At 38.4% G+C, this 16,725-nt stretch overlaps 1 long non-coding RNA gene across 1 annotated transcript in view; it reads right to left on the bottom strand.

Moving 5' to 3' along the window:
- LOC309978961 overlaps positions 1-16,247 on the bottom strand; it is a 68,546-nt gene extending 52,299 nt beyond the window's left edge. The window contains exon 1 of the long non-coding RNA XR_014327170.1: positions 15,718-16,247. This is a non-coding gene — a long non-coding RNA (uncharacterized lncRNA). The remainder of the gene's footprint in view (positions 1-15,717) is intronic.
- Positions 16,248-16,725: the final 478 nt, after the last annotated feature.

Below are 16,725 nucleotides of genomic sequence, written 5' to 3' on the forward strand. Positions count from 1 at the left end.
ATTATTAGTGTTATTCAAATAGAATACAAATGATAAGCCATATGTAAAAATGCTGTGTGAATAAACTGCTATACCCCAAATAATACAAATGAGTGAATGGCAGTAAATGCTAAGAGGGATTAACAACATAAAGGATATTAAAAAAATGATGACCGTATTTCATATTTATGTGTCTTTTTCTCTCTCACTCTTATTTTATTTTATTTTTTTGTGGTCCGCGGGCCTCTCACTGTTGTGGCCTCTCCCGTTGCAGAGCACAGGCTCCGGACGCGCAAGCTCAGTGGCCATGGCTCACGGGCCCAGCCGCTCCGCGGCATGTGGGATCTTCCCGGACCGGGGCACGAACCCGCGTCCCCTGCATCGGCAGGCAGAACACTCAACCACTGCGCCACCAGGGAAGCCCTTCTCTCTCACTCTTACTCAACTCCTAAATAACTAAGAGAATATGCTCACAAATGGTAAGCATGTTTTGGATGTTCGATGTGTGTTTGTGGGAAAGAACAAAAAAAAATACTGCCTCGATTAGGTCAAATATCATACAAGAGATGAATGAGATTAGAGATGGGATTGGGATTTGTGTTAGTTACTCAATAGCTAACCAGTCACAGATATGACAGTGTAGTGCAATATGCAAATATACTTTTAAATAACTTCTCTTAAGTTATCTACTGTCTGTAAAGACAATCACACTCAACTGCTCTGCACTTAACCCCAGAGCTTCTGACTTAGAATCTGTTAGAAATAGGTACACGTTTCATTGCTTTGGCAACATTTACATGGCTCTGCATCTGGCAATACAACTGCTAAGATCACACTCTGGGAATTCAGGAAAGGCTAGTGTCCAGTTCTGGTCGTTCTACCACCCAACTGTGATCTAGGGTAAATTCCTGATGAAAAAAAAAAGAAAAAGAAAAAGAAAAACCCTGAAGATGCTGAAACAGTATTTCCTGCTTCACAGGGTCGTCATGGGGATAAAAGGTCATTAGGATAAAGTGCCTCTCACCCAGGAAACACTGATAAATGCTACTGATGCTACCATCATCATCATCATGACCGATCAAGAACATATTGCCACATGGAAATTCAACATTCCCTGGGCCATTCACAACTTTCCTTTAAAGGACTCATATTCTATGTGGGGTCTTAACACCTTCAAATAACAGAAAATACAAGTCTTTACGCCTTTTTTTCTGTAGCTAATTTTGGCATCTTTCACCTCTGTCCACTTAAGTGTTGGTTTAGCATATTCTTGTCACACAAAGAAGCTACTTCCCAAAGAGAGGGACGATGTGTCAAGTGACAAACACATTGAGTGAAGTCTTTCACATCCTAGATTGTCCACGGTACAGCTCAGCTGGTCTCTGGGTTGGAAGGCCTGGGTCTACTTTGCTCGTCTGTTACAGGCGAAAGGACATGGTCCTTAGCATGTGGTCTGTGAAACAGAGGCAGCTGAGGGTAGAATTATAACACAAGCAGAACCGGCTTCAATTCTTCCTTCTTAGGTCTTTTTCTTCTTGTTCACCTGTTCAAGGAACTTGCCTGCCCTCTGTCCCTGCCAGGACGATGTTACATCTGCCTGGATAAGTAGGTCACTATTGTATATCAGGAAGGGTCTTATTTGTAATCATCAGGAACCAGATATGGCTAATTTGAGCAGAAAAGGAAACTTTTGGAAGTTTATGGTTAGGTCTCAGTAACTAGAAGCAGACTAAACAACCGAAAGCCAAGGCTACGCTATTGCAATTATAGGATCAGGCCAAAGGGATGTTATAAGTCCTAGCTGGCCTTGCTACCAAGCAGGAACAGGAAACAGGAGGTTGACCCAGCACTGCTGGCCTTGCTTCTTTACATCATTTATTTGTAATTCAAAATCCAAGAGAGGGGGGCAGTTGGCCAACCTGAGGTCGCCCGACTGTTTTCCATCTGTAAGGGAGACTGAGCATGTGAGTAAACAGTGTATCTGACATGTTCAGCTTATATAACGAGAGGAAGGCTCTGTTTCTCACCAAGACCCACAAAGTGGAAAACTCCCCAAAGAGAAAGGAATTTCAGATCAGATACTTGGAAAGTTAAAAACAACAACAACAAACAAATGCAGATGTGGAATTAAAGACATGGAGTCATTAAGAACCTATATGTGGAGTGATTCAGACCTGAGTTCACATCTGGAGCAAGCTACTCAATCTTGCCGAGCTTCAATTTTCTTTAAAGCAAACAACGTGGAAGATGATATCCACATGTAACTTGTGGTACACATGAAGGAGGATAGTACAGTATATGATGCCTGGCACATCCTATGCATTTTCTAAAACTACTAGTAGTACTATTATTATTGTTACTTATTATACAATTTATTGTAGAAACTAACAGGGAGAGTATTAATAAATGTTAATACAGTGCTAAGTGTCACATTTATGATCTCAACTAATTATTTGTTGATTCAACAAACATTCCACATATCAGAAAATAACCTGTTAGTATATATATATATATATATATATTTTTTTTTTACAGAAGAAAAGAAACCCTGAGGCTTAGAAAGTGTAAACAATGTACCAACAGTCACTCATTTAAGAGGTAATGGAATATTATTCAGCCTTAAAAAATGAAGGAGATCCTTTCATTTGTGACAATATAGATGAAACAGGAGTACATTATGCTGATGAAATAAGCCAGACAGGATAAATACGAATGATATCATTTATATATGGAATCTAAAAAGAAAAACAGCCACACTCATAGAAACAGAGTAGAAAACTGGTTGCCAGGGGCTGGGGTGTGGGTGGGGAAAAGAGGGGAAGACTGGTAAAAGGGTACAAACTTTCAGCTGCAGGATGAATAAGGTCTGAGGATCTACTGTATAACATAGTTACTACAGTCAATAATACTGTATTGTATAACTAACATTTTCTGAGAGAATAGAACTTAAGTGTTCTCACCAAAAAAAGAAAAAAAGGAAAAAGGTGTCATGAGCTGTTAGATGTATTAATTAATGTGATGGGAAGGATCCTTTTACAACAGATATGTATATCAAATCATCATGATATACTCTTTGACTATCTTACAATTTTGTCAATTATACCTCAATAAAACAGAAAAAAAAAAAACAGGCAATAAAGATGAGACTCCAATCCAGGATTATCCAGCTCAAAAAACTACACTCTTAACCATTACAATATAGTATCCATCCATATGTTGTAACTGTAAAATGCTTAACGCAAAGGAAACGTTAAATAAATGGTATTTATTCTAACTCTAATGCTTACTAGATATTAGTTATGTGGTATGCTTTACTTCTAACTACAAGGGTATAAGGTGCAAATTCTTGCTACAGAACATAAAAGCCCCTGTGGTACCCTGTAGGATAAACACAGTACCTGTAAATCTCTCATCTCTCAACCCAGAGTCTCCTCAAGTTGGAGGTCTTTACCCCCTTTATAATGTGGGAATAATGCCTTTCCCACATTTGCACTGGGCATGAAAATCCATACTTCCAGGTGTATACTGAACCTACACTTAGCTCCTCGTCACCTTGGAATCACCAGACCAAAGATCATTTATTCCATTAATATAAATGATGTAGGGATAGAAGTACAGAATATACAGAGAGTGTTGGAGGAATCCAAACAACAAGTCCTCCACTCTCAAAACAAATTTTAGAGTTCCAAAAGTAAAGAGCAATGTTTGGAAATAAAACTAAAAATGAAACTAACATCTACAATTAGCCAAGTATTTATTATGGGCCAGGTTACTTACTAGGCACTTGATAAACATTACAGCTCACCTTCCTGCGGTCCTTCAAAGCATATAATATTGTTTCTATTTCATAGAGAAGAAAATTGTATCTAAGCGGGTTAGTGATTAGCCCAAGACCACAGGGCTAGGCTGTAAGAAAAGAAGGCCAAGTTTCAGTGGTCAAAATGGTGATGGATGTTATAAACTAGAAGATTACGGCTAATCAAATAAAAATATTCAAAACGGTCCTAATGTATTATTAGGATTTCTTTAGAATAACTTGGGTGCCTTAGTGAATACAGTAGTGGTAGGCACTACAGTCTCTTTAATTTGCTAATCATACAAATCTACTTTAATATTCTTGGTGACAAGGAGCTAACTACTGATAAGACAGCTTCTTCAGTTTTGGGGCTACTCCAGGGTGAAATGCCGGAACATCTTACTGCCTGCAATGTCACCTAGTTCTACCAGGGGGAATAAAGCAGAACAAGTAGCCACTGTTCTTGACAAATGGATACAGTTTCAGTTTTTCAAAATATGAGTGTCAGATTCATTCATTGTATCAGATAGATCTGTCAAATGGCTTTGCCCATTTACTAACGGATGGCACACTGCAGACACACGTTGGGTCAAAGGACTCAATGTCACCTCATTGATACTGTCATCAATATGATTTGTATTGGCATTTTGTCTCACCCTGACTTTAAGGACTATGTGAGGAGATCCAAGTCTCCAGACCATGGACTGATCACCTCTGCTTGACACAGTATTCTCTGCTCATTTCCAGAGGGAACCAAGGATGAGCTCTTGTACTTCTGAGTCTACTCACCCTACCTGGCAACACATAATAGCTGGGCTGATTGGATCAAGCAGGAGCCCCAGAGTTTAAATTTCCAGCTGCATTGGAGGAAACAGAGGCTATGCCCCAATCCCATAACCCCTCACTTCTTACTGCTAGCCTATCCTAGGCTGTTCTTGCTGATAGGAGTACTTCATGCTAAAAATTAATTTTGCTTACCTGATGGCAGTCACACAACCTCAAATGCCATTTTTATAAATAAGGCAACCACCAATGGAGTGTGATTTAGGGTTTTTTCTTCTGTAGACCCTGCCTACCCTATAAAATCTCCCATTACTGCATCATGGAGACTATAATCCCTTTCTGAGGGAATAGATTCTTTCCAACCATAAGATGAAATAAGAACTTACATTTCCGTACTGCCCAAAAGGAAATAAATTGATTACAAAATGCAGGAGAATGACTGATTTTCCACATTTGTTGTGTTCATTAAAGGGTTTTTGAATGGACTTGACAGTATTAAAGCAGTTCAACACACACAAAATAAAAATTAATAAATGAAGAGAAAAAATTGCATTTACAACAAACAACAAAATAAACACATTGATATATAAAAGGTTGTTATACATCAATGAAAAATGGATGTCATAAAGTCACAAACTAAAAAGTATTAACAGCCAATAAAGATATGCAAATATGTTCAACCTTGCTGTTATTAATCAAAGAAATACAAATAAAATAATTCAGGTGTCATATTTTACTGACTAGAATGACAAAGTTTTAAGAAACTTGATAATACTGGTATTGATATTGATAATACTGGTACTGATGAGTGTGTGTAAGAAACCACACTGGATGTTAAATTCTTGGTAGAAATAAAAAGCACGGTAACCTTTCTGGAAGACAATATGTCAGTATGTACCAGAACTGACAACCAGCCATTCAAGTTCTAGAAGTCCATTCTAAGGAAATAAACAAATGCTCAAAGACATATGAACAAGGATGCTTGTCTCATTGTTTTGCAAAGCAAAACAGGAATAATCTAAATGTTGAACAGTAGGGACTGGTTAAATAAATAATAGAATGCTGTTCAACCATGAAAAATGATGCTGCAGATTTTTATTAGGTGATGAGTAACCATACTTATATTACTAAATAAAAATGTTATAGAACTGTTTTGTAGTTTGATATAATAATTAAAGGTATTTTATACTTGCATTGTATTTATATGCACCCCGTCACAAAAAAGTTTCCAAAGATACCCTCAAAAATGTTACAGAGATGATTTATCAGAAATGGGATTTTGAGTTATTTTTCCTTTTTTCTTTAAATCCTTTCAATTTTGGAGTTTCTGCAACGAGCCTGTATTATTTTTACAATTAAAAATATTTAAATTTACAACAAAAGGATCTAAATTCCTCCAGTTTTCCATTTATTTTCCACCCTGGCTCAGGGCATTTGTGTAAAAAAAAAAAAAATCAGCTTATTTTCTCTTTTGTATCTTTCTAAATTTACTTTTCATAAGTTAACTATTTTAGTCTGGCAAAAGTTTCACACAGGAAAATTGTTAAGGTCTGAGTATTCTATTACCTTTAAAAGCACTGGAAACTTTGAAATTCTTTCTTTCAGAATTTTCATATAATACTGAAAGGCGGGGGGGAGGTAGCAAAATGAAGGGAAATAGATAGTAGTAGTCAACTTCAATTAAGAAAAAGCAACAAGAGGCAGTTTGTACTCATTTGATACGGCAGAAGCCCCATGTGTCAACTCATGCTAAAAAATGTATATATACACACACATATATATGTTTGTGTGTATTATATGTATATGTGACACACACACATAATTAATCCACAGTCTTAGGCTAATCACTCATTGTGGCAGAAACAACGAGCTGTTGACTACACTTTAATTAGCTCCTCCAGCCTGTAGAGGCATCACTAGGACCAAGATAGGAGCAACATTCTCCATCTCCGCTCGCATCTGGGTATGGTTCCATCCCAAAGAATGTGACCAGAGGTGACCTGAAGAGTTTATGTCTGAAGGATAACGAGTTGATAATTGTAGCTCGCAGCTTCCTCTCTCCTTTCCTCTTTAGGACAAACGTAGAGCCACTTGATGAAGGTGGTGGGTCCCTGAATAACTGAGCAGAAAAGTGACCCTCAGACCACCAAAGTCCATACTACACTCCTGAGTGAGTGAGAAATGAACTGTCCGTGTGTTGCTCCACTGAGGTTTAAGGTTTATTATTTAGTGTTTAACTAACGCATTTTTTCTTTAAACCTCAGTTGCCTTCTCTGTAAAATAAAGTCTTTGAAAAGGATCCACTGTTAAGTTTTTTCCATTGCTTATGTTTTTATCTTAGTTTTTAATTCTCAGAAATATTGTGCGCATTTTACCTTTTAAGTTAGTAAGTCTACTTTTTTCCCCGCAAAGACGGGTTCTTCAAGTTATGGAGAAGTCATAGCAGACTGTTGCTTCAGTTTAAGATACGCATTCACATGTGAGATGAGAAGGGTGAGGACCCAGAGAAACGCCTTTGACAGAGGGGAGTGAGAGCATACTGAAGAATGTTTAGTAATAAAGAATTCAGATGGGAGAAACGGATGGGGTACATCTAACAGATTTGCTCAAAGGAATTCTGGAAAGGCAAATACGTGAAAATGTATAGCAAAGACATGAAATGCCTTTTGGTCCCTAAATGGATTTCATTTCAAAGACGTGCATATTGCAAATACATGTACCATAAGACTTCTCTGTCCACTTCTAGAATTTTCTAAAGCCTGACAGAACATCTGCAGAGAGAGGATGTCATTCCAAGATAATCGACTGCAAGTTACTAAATTAAGATAAAAATGTCCTTAACCTTGAACAGTTTTTAAAGAGATTTTAGAAGAAAGGAGCCCTCCAGGGGGTTGTATAACTATATAATTGTACCCTTTCTAAAAGGCTATTTACAGATACATAATGTTTCCCCTCCATTCTTTAAAGTAAAATATAGGATAAAAAAAATAGTTTGGGGATAATATTTGTTTGGGACAGCAGGCACTGCTAAGCAGTACCACTCTCTCCTTATTCCTTACTATCAGAGCCTGGTTTAGGAGACCCCATTATCCTTAAGGCTAAGGTGGCCAGTTTAAAATCCGAGCTGATGAGATCTAAGTGCAAGTCCAATGACCATCTGTGGTAAAATATTTGCTCTCTGAATTAGACACTGCCTTTTTTTTCTTAATTTCTTTTTTTTTTTCCTTTTCTTTCTTCCTGCCCAAATTGTTGGAACACTATTGGAGATTCTGGGGTCACTTTGAAGCTATGTGGACATGCTAGAGATGTGGAAGCTGTAAGAGCGAAGCAACCCAGTCCCCTGGTGATGCCCTTCAGCAGCTGGACTAACGCTAGAGGGTCTATCTCCAAACTTCCTGCTACCCGTGGAAAGTAAGGTAAATCACTCATTCACTTTCTGTTACCTACTAACTGATCCAGAACTCTAACCTCAGGGTTCTAGAACCCTTCTCAGTATCCCATAGTCATACTCATGTTCCGGACTCCTGATCATCAGACTTGCTTATAGCAGATGCACGGGGAGGGTGGGCTCTTCTGGAAGCCTTCATACTTCCTCCCCTACCCCCACCACACACAAATAATGATCGTTATGTCCACTCATCCTTCTATCTACACTCAGAGGCCAGGGCCCCCAGGAAGGCTTCACTGACAACCCTTTACTCCTCTCTACATGCAGAAAGGGTAGAGGTGTGGGCTCTGGAATCAGACTTCCTAGACTTGAATTCTTAATCTGTTACTTACCAGTTTAGGACGTGGGCAAAGTGGTTACCTTCTCTGGACACCCCTGTAAAAGAGGAACACTAAGTAGCACCTACGTACCTTACTGAAAGGATTAAATGAGCACATGCAGGTAAAGTTCTTATAATTTTTTCTTGGGTCAATCAATTCTAGCTGCTATTGTTACCTTTGACTAATTTAGGGCAGAGTCCCTTTGCCCTCCTTTGGTTCTCTGGGCCCGTCTCATTCACAACACACACAACCGCATACTGCAGAGTTTTGAAAGGTGGTTCTCAAAATGTGGTCCCTGGGCCAGCAATATCAGCCACACCTGGGAACTGGTTAGAACTCTGGCACTGGAGCCCAGCAATCTGTGTTTTAACAACATTCTCAGGCAAATCTGATGCACACTAAAGGTTGACGACAACTGAGAACATCTGTCTCAGACTCTCCTGGAGGCATTCACCAAAAATAGAGTTACAGGACCTTACACCTGACCAGCTGGAGAAGGGCTCTAGTAATTGCCCCGGTTATCATGCTTGTCATGATTTTTCAGCACATAAATGTTTGAGAATCACTGCCATTTTGAATGTGTGTTTCACTTGTCTGTTTTTCCAGTGGACTTTACTTCCTTGCAAGGAAGGTTTGTGAAGATTTGTTGCTGTTGTTTGCATTATTCGTTTTATTATGCTAATTCTAGAATCTCTGGTGCATAGTGCAATCTCAGGCAGGAAGTAGTGGCTCATTAAAACAGGTATCCCAGGGCTTCCCTGGTGGCGCAGTGGTTGGGAGTCCGCCTGCCGATGCAGGGGACACGGGTTCGTGCCCCGAGCCGGGAAGATCCCACATGCCGCGGAGCGGCTGGGCCCGTGAGCCATGGCCACTGAGCCTGCGCGTCCGGAGCCTGTGCTCCGCAACGGGAGAGGCCACAACAGTGAGAGGCCCGCGTACCGCAAAAAAACAACAACAAAAAAACAAAACAAAAAAAAACCACACAGGTACCCCAAAAGTCTTAGTAGAACTTCAAGATTAATTCCTTCAGGAAGAGGTAAAATTGTCATTAGATGCAGATGATATGATACTATATATAGAAAACCCTAAAGACTCTACATGAAAACTACTACAACTGATAAACGAATTCAGCAAGGTAGCAGAATACAAGATTAACATACAGAAATTGGTTTTATTTCTTTATACCAACAATGAAATATCGGAAAGGGAATGTAAAAAAACAATGCCTTTTAAAATCACAACCCCAAAAATAAAATACTTAGGAATAAACCTCACCAAGAAGGCAAAAGACTTATACGCTGAGAACTGTTAAGACATTAATAAAGGAAAGTGAAGATGATTCAAAGAAATGGAAAGACATCACATGTTCTTGGGTAGGAGGAATTAATACCGTTAAAATGCTCATACTACCCAAAGCAATCTACAGATTTAATGCGATCCCTACCAAATTATCCATGACATTTTTCACGCAATTAGAACAAATAATCCTAAAATTCATACAGAACCATAAAAGACCCAGAATTGCCAAAGCAATCCTGAAGAAAAAGAACAACGTTGGAGGCATAGCCACCCCAGACTCAGACAGTACTCCGAAGTCACAGTAATCAAAACAGCATGGTATTGGCACAAAAACAGACATATGGATCAATGGAACAGAATACAGAGCCCAGAAATAAACCCACACACCTCAGTTAATCTTTGACAATTAATCTTTGACAAAGGAGGCAAGAATATATAATGGGAAAGAGACAGGCTCTTCCGCAAGTGGTGTTGGTAAAGTTGGACAGCCTTATATAAACCAGTGAAGTTAGAACACATCCTTTCACCATACACGAAAATAAACTCAAAACGTCTTAAAGACTTAAACATAAGACATGACACCATAAAACTTCTAGAAGAGAACACAGGCAAAATATTCTCTGACATAAATCATACCAATGTTTTCTTAGGTCAGTCTCCCAAGACAATAGGAATAAAAATGAAAATAAACAAAGGGGACCGAATCAAACTTACGAGCTTTTGCACAGCAAAGGAAACCATAAACAAAATGAAAAGACAACCTACAGAATGGGAGAAAATATTTGCAAATGATGCGACCACCAAGGGCTTAATTTCCAAAATATACAAACAGCTCATACAACTTGATGACAATAAAAGCAAACAACCCAATCAAAAAAAGAGGCAGAAGACTTAAAGAGACATTTCTCCAAAGAAGAAATACAGATGGCCAATAGGCACATGAAAAGATGCTCAACACTGCCAATTATTAAAGAAATACAAATCAAAACTACCATGAGGTACCACCTCACACTAGTCAGAATGGCCATCATTAAAAAGTCTACAAATAACATATGCTGGAGAGGGTGTGGAGAAAAGGGAACCCTCCTACAACACTGTTGGTGGGAATGTAAGTTGGTGCAGCCACTGTGGAAAACAGTGTGGAGGTTCCTCAGAAAACTAAAAATAGACCTACCGTATGATCCAGCAATCCCACTCCTGGGCGTATATCCAGACCAAACTATAATTCAAAAAGACACATTCACCCTGATCTTCACAGCAGCAATATTCACAATAGCCAAGACATGGAAACAACCTAAATGTCCATCAACAGATGAATGGATAAAGACGATGTGGTACATATATACAATGAAATACTACTCAGCCATAAAAAAAAGAATGAAATAATGTCATTTGCAGCAGCAACATGGATGCAACTAGAGATTATCATACTAAGCAAAGTAAGTCAGAAAGAGAAAGACAAATACCATGATACCACTTATATGTGGAATCTAAAATATGACACAAATGAACCTATCTATGAAACAGAAACAGAATCAGAGACATAGAGAATAGACTGGTGGCTGCCAAGGGGGAAGCAGGTGGGAGAGGGATGAACTGGGAGTTTGGGATTAGCAGATGCAAACTGGTATATATAGATTGGCTAGACAACAAGGTCCTACTATATAGCACAGGGAACTATATTCAATATCCTGTGATAAACCATAATGGAAAAGAATATGAAAAACAATGTATATACATATGTAGAATAGAGTCACTTTGCTGTACAGCAGTAATTAACACAATGCTATAAACCAAGTATACGTCAATAAAAAATAAGTTAAATTTTTAAAAAGATTAATTCCTTCAGAAGAACAAGTACTACACATTCACAAAAAAAGCACCCTTTGAAAGTTTAAATTTTTGAATTTCTTTGCCACTTCCTTAGTTTTGATCATCTTGGACAATATATTTTTAATATTGACTTTTAAAAAGAATTGTGTTTCAGTGTTTGCTATCCTTAGAGAGACAGAAACAGATAAGTACAACTAAATACTTATTTTTCAAAAGTCTCAAAAGTATAAGGGAAATGAAAGTAATTATATCTTCAAATGATTTTGGGGTATGTTTCTAATTTCATACTTCTGATGCGATTAAAGATTAAAACTGTATTAAGACATTTGAGACATGCCGCATTGGTATTAAATGAATTTAATTTTGTGTAAAGTGGTAGAAATATTTTCTTCAGCAAACATACCTGCAGATATAAAATCACAACCATAAATCTACAAAAAAGCAAGCTACTGAATGAAATCTGATTGGTTATTTCCCTGCAGTATGGATCTGCTAATAATTTAATTTACTACTTGCTAACAGAAGCCAAAATTTAAATATACATATATATATATGTGTGTGTGTGTATATATCTCTCTTCAATTTTAAATCATTCATATATATGAACGAGTATACATACACATATATAACAACTGTTCATATATATATATATATATATATATATATATATAAAAACAATTTAAATTAAAGAAAGTACGTCTGGTGGCCTGTTTTTTCCCCCCGATTTCTAAAGAACACCATATTCTATTCCAGGCAGTGGAATGTCAATCCACCTTAAGGGTTGTTCAATGAGCATATCTGAGAAACCACTGGTTTAGCCAATGATGTACTTATTGAGGGAGGCCCTAGTGCCACTGTCAAGAGCTTATCCACAGGAGAGACAAGAAGGTACTTGTTTGGTTTGTGAAAAGGAGTAGTGAGGAACGGCAGGTAGCTGCAGGCTGATGACACGTGATGTCCATATATATGTAGAACCAACACACCCATAATTGCACCCATTTTCCATACCCAAATCCAAAGCCTTTATATCATTAATCCCAGGCAAAAATGGTAAGATTCATGTGTGTTACTATCTCACGGCTTCAAGATGCCTGTAAACTCATATGAGTATGTCTTAGTTTTATCAGTGGAGGACAAACCAGGCTTCTATCACCAAGCCCCATTCCATAACAGGCAAACCAGTCCAAGACTTCTCTGAGTGCTGCAGGAGAGTCTATGGAAGGGGCGCTCACTCCACTGTGATGCCTAAAATGCCTTTGCACAGAGCAAACATTCAATACATGCTGAGTGAATGAATGAGTGAACTGGTGTCATAAAACAGGCTTATTTCAGGGAAATTCCATTCAACAGGCTGGCATTCCTTCCTACCCATCTTAACTGTTAAGCTTGCCATCAGACAAAAATTTAATTATAAAACGTTAGAGCTGAGGAAATTTTAGAAACTATCTACTCTCCCGAGGTATACAACTTTAATTTAGTGGTAAAAATCACTAGGAGTGACTTAGGAGTCTATCGGACCTGAGCCCAAATTCCACATCTACCATATTTTCGTGAGCAAATAACTACTTCTGAGGCTCTGTTCCATGTATGCATTATGAGATATCATAATAATACATACATTAATTGTATGACTATCAGGGGATGAAATGACACAATCCATTTGCCATGGTCGGCTAAGTAATTTGCACCAAGTAAGCACTCAAGACATTAGTCAATATTAATAGCGGAGAGATGAAAACAAAACTCTGGGACTGATGCCTACCCTAGTGGCCCCAGTGGTCATAATGACTTTCGTCCATTCAGCCTGCTCTCTTCTCACTACGACTAAGGAAGAGAAGATGAACAAATTAGGAATAACAATTTGAAAATGGTTTTATACTCCCTGAATGAATGGAATTATAATAAAATGATTCATGAGTTCTGCAGAAATATGATGAGACTTTAGATCTTTACGTTAGTTCTCTACAAAACCAATTTATGGCCCTAAGATGTACCTTCCCACCCAGCCCCATCCTTACCAGGATCAAATATCATTGTAAGTGGAAAAGTCAGCAACACATAATCAACAAGCTAAGTTACAAGCCGGTGAAGTCTCGGAGGTTTGATAGAGAAAATTCAGATTTATCGTTATATGTAAAAATAAGACGATATGAAGAACTCTATCTAAAAAATATTACCTGGAGATCTATAATCTCTACAACAGTGCTATAAAAAGTAAAGAGCTAGAAATCTATTTAGATGGTTTTCCTTATAAGAAAGCACTTTCTGTATAACTTTTAATGTACTATTGATGAGAACAATTCAACAAAATTCAAATAAATATCTGCAGATGTCCTACGAGAAGAAAAGAACGGAGTTAGATGCGACAGGGGATAACTGGACTGCAGGATGAGTAAGACCCTATACTTGACCTCAATAAATTAACATGAAATACAGTGGATGAGTCACGTACAGAATGTCAGAATCCTAAAAGGCCAAGCTAAGTACCAAAAGGAACATGTGCGGACTCTTAAGAAGGAAATAAAATATTGGTTAGTTGATTACGAAAAGGCAGAAGGGAGTAGGTTCCCTTTGGCTGCTCTTTGAAGAGATCACTTCCTTTCCCCCCTAGTCCTGAGGCTAGGGTGGCATGGGCAATAGAGGAATGTGGGGACTGAGAATCACTTCTACTCTCACCAGAGTGGCTGGAAGCAGATTTTCTTACCAGGATGTAGTAGTATGCTAATATTTAAGGGTTCTTGAGGTCAGAGAGAAGGGTTTGAATACTCCGGCTCCATCTCTTGCTGTGGGTCAAGTTTCTTACCTTTCCAGCACCTCGGCGACTTTATCTGAAAGTTGGGGATGATGATAATGTCTCCCACCTGAGTGTGAGAACTATATGCTATAGTGCATACGCAGGGCTAAATTTGGTGCCTGGCAAACAGAAAGTGCTCAGTACGGCAGGCGAGTGTAGTGACAATAAAGGCAAAGATGACGGGGGTAGTGCCGGTGTTGCTTCTGCCCCCAGAACAGGCTCTGACTGGGAGAGAGTTAAAGCACCTTTGGGTTCATGGGGGTTTATATATAAGCAACGGTTGATCAATGTGAGCTGGTTGTCCAAATGATTATGTGCAATCTAAGAAAAAAATGGGCCTCGGATCTGCTCAGCTACTTAATAATATTAGCAGCGGTAGTAGTCAAAGAAGCTAAATTTTATTAAGTGTTTATATGCCAAACAACGTGCTGAACGTTTTGAAAGGATTTACTCACTTATTACAACGAGGCTATACGCTAGGTCCTGATAATGTTATTCGTCTCTTTCAGATGTTGACTGAGCCTCAGATGGGTTACAAAAGCACCTAAGATCCCGTTGTCAGTACATGACGGAAATGAGTTCAAATCCAGCCTGTCTGACTTGTTCTTAATCACTAAGGTATGAAATTAAGCATGTTGCCCTTTGCCTGATTCTCCTTCTGAGGCCTGAATATTTCACTTAGCTCTCTGAGTGCAGAAGAGAGAAAATTCTCTCTCCTTGACCCAACTTGGCATCAATATCCAACTCCCCTTCTCAAAATGGGTTGCTTCAACGAGCAGCAATGAATGCCGGGTCGTGGACCAGTCACCTTGATGACTAAGAGTCAGACACTAGGGAAAGAAAATGCTCTGTGACAAACCTACCCTTGTACAGAAACAAGACAGAAATGGGGGGACAGGGCAGAAGATAATGGAATAAGGCATAGGAAAAATAGCACCTGGCATCGTGATAGTAATAATAATAATAGTAGTAGTAGTAGTAATAGTGATAATAATAGACTTTACTATGCTCTAGGCATTGTATTAAGTGCTTGGTGTAAGTGACTTCATTTTAACATTGAAAACAAGTCTATGGGGATGAAATATTATTAACATCATTTTATAGGCAGGAGTATTGAGGTTCAGGTAATCAGGTAAATTGCCCAAGCTCATATGGTTAGCAAGTGGAAAGCAGAGATTTGAACCAGCACCTACACTCCTAACCATTATGCTATAACCATTATGCTGAAGACATATGGTCTTTCATATGTCTTCATATGGTCTTTCCCCATAACCCACTCCTGCACTCCAGACTTAAATAGTCCAAGATCAAGAGAGAGCAAGCTTGGAGTTGCCACTCTTCAGTGAGTGTCAATCATTTCAAAACAGTGTATTTGCTAACAAGATGCAGTTCCTGTGATAATCTTCTCAACCAGGTATCAAGAAACAGGAAGCAAAGATTCAAGTAACAGTATGTTCCTACTTACGAGGAAGGTGGGACAGCATAGTTGACACTGGGCTTAACTGTTCTGGAAAACGTGGTCCCAGTAGGCATACACGCTGGTACATTTTCCCCACCTACCAAATACAAAAGAAGTATTTCATTTCCATGTTGCTCTTCAAAGTTCCACCTCATTCGGGCCTGTCATTCATCCTCTGGCCTCTTCCTGTCTCCATTTCTGTACAGAAAGGTGCTGAGTCTCTGCTCTCGGATACGAAAAGGGTGTGTTAGGAGAGGGAGCCATGGTACCTCAATGTCTTTTTTTTTTTTCATCTTAATTCTATTATGCCAACTCCACTGAACTTAATTAGCGTGAATACAGAATTACACAATTACCCTCTGTTCTATTCTCCAGATGTTATATTTTGATAAAATTTACGACATGCTGCTCTCCCCTTGAACACCAGATGAACACTAGAAATGGATGTGTGTTGACATAAAATCTGTTATAATTACAATTAAAGTATAGCTTACATAATGATAGTGTTAACATAAAATTATAGATGTGTAGAGACAACGTGGTCATGCATTTTTTAGTATAAGTACATGCTTAGACCAACATCTGTTAGCGGAATGAAGATGGAAGAGAATTTTGGTTAAGCCACAAAGGCTGTTTAAGGACTTGCAGATAGCTAAGGGGAACTCAAAGACCAGTAAGATAATATTTCCCCTGCCATGTTTTCGATTGCAAAGTGAAGGGAAGATGTGAAAGTAAGTACCCCTATGGAAATTACAAGACAAGTACATTTTTTTCCTTGAATACCTGGGCAAATGCTTAAATTCTAATGTATATCAGTGATGCAAATTTTCAACTGAGTTTGATAAATCATAAAACAATAATTATACATATATGTATATAAAACTGCATGGAACTAGACAGTTCAGAATTACTTCTAATTAAAGAGGTACCCTATGACAACTAACTTAAACCTTACAAAATATGGTTCCAAGTACCCTATCAGAGTGAAAAGTAGGAGACTGAAAGGTTTATTGT

Source organism: Leucopleurus acutus (genome assembly GCF_964270905.1).
Source record: "Leucopleurus acutus genome assembly, contig: HAP1_SCAFFOLD_433, whole genome shotgun sequence".
Taxonomy (NCBI): domain Eukaryota; kingdom Metazoa; phylum Chordata; class Mammalia; order Artiodactyla; family Delphinidae; genus Leucopleurus; species Leucopleurus acutus.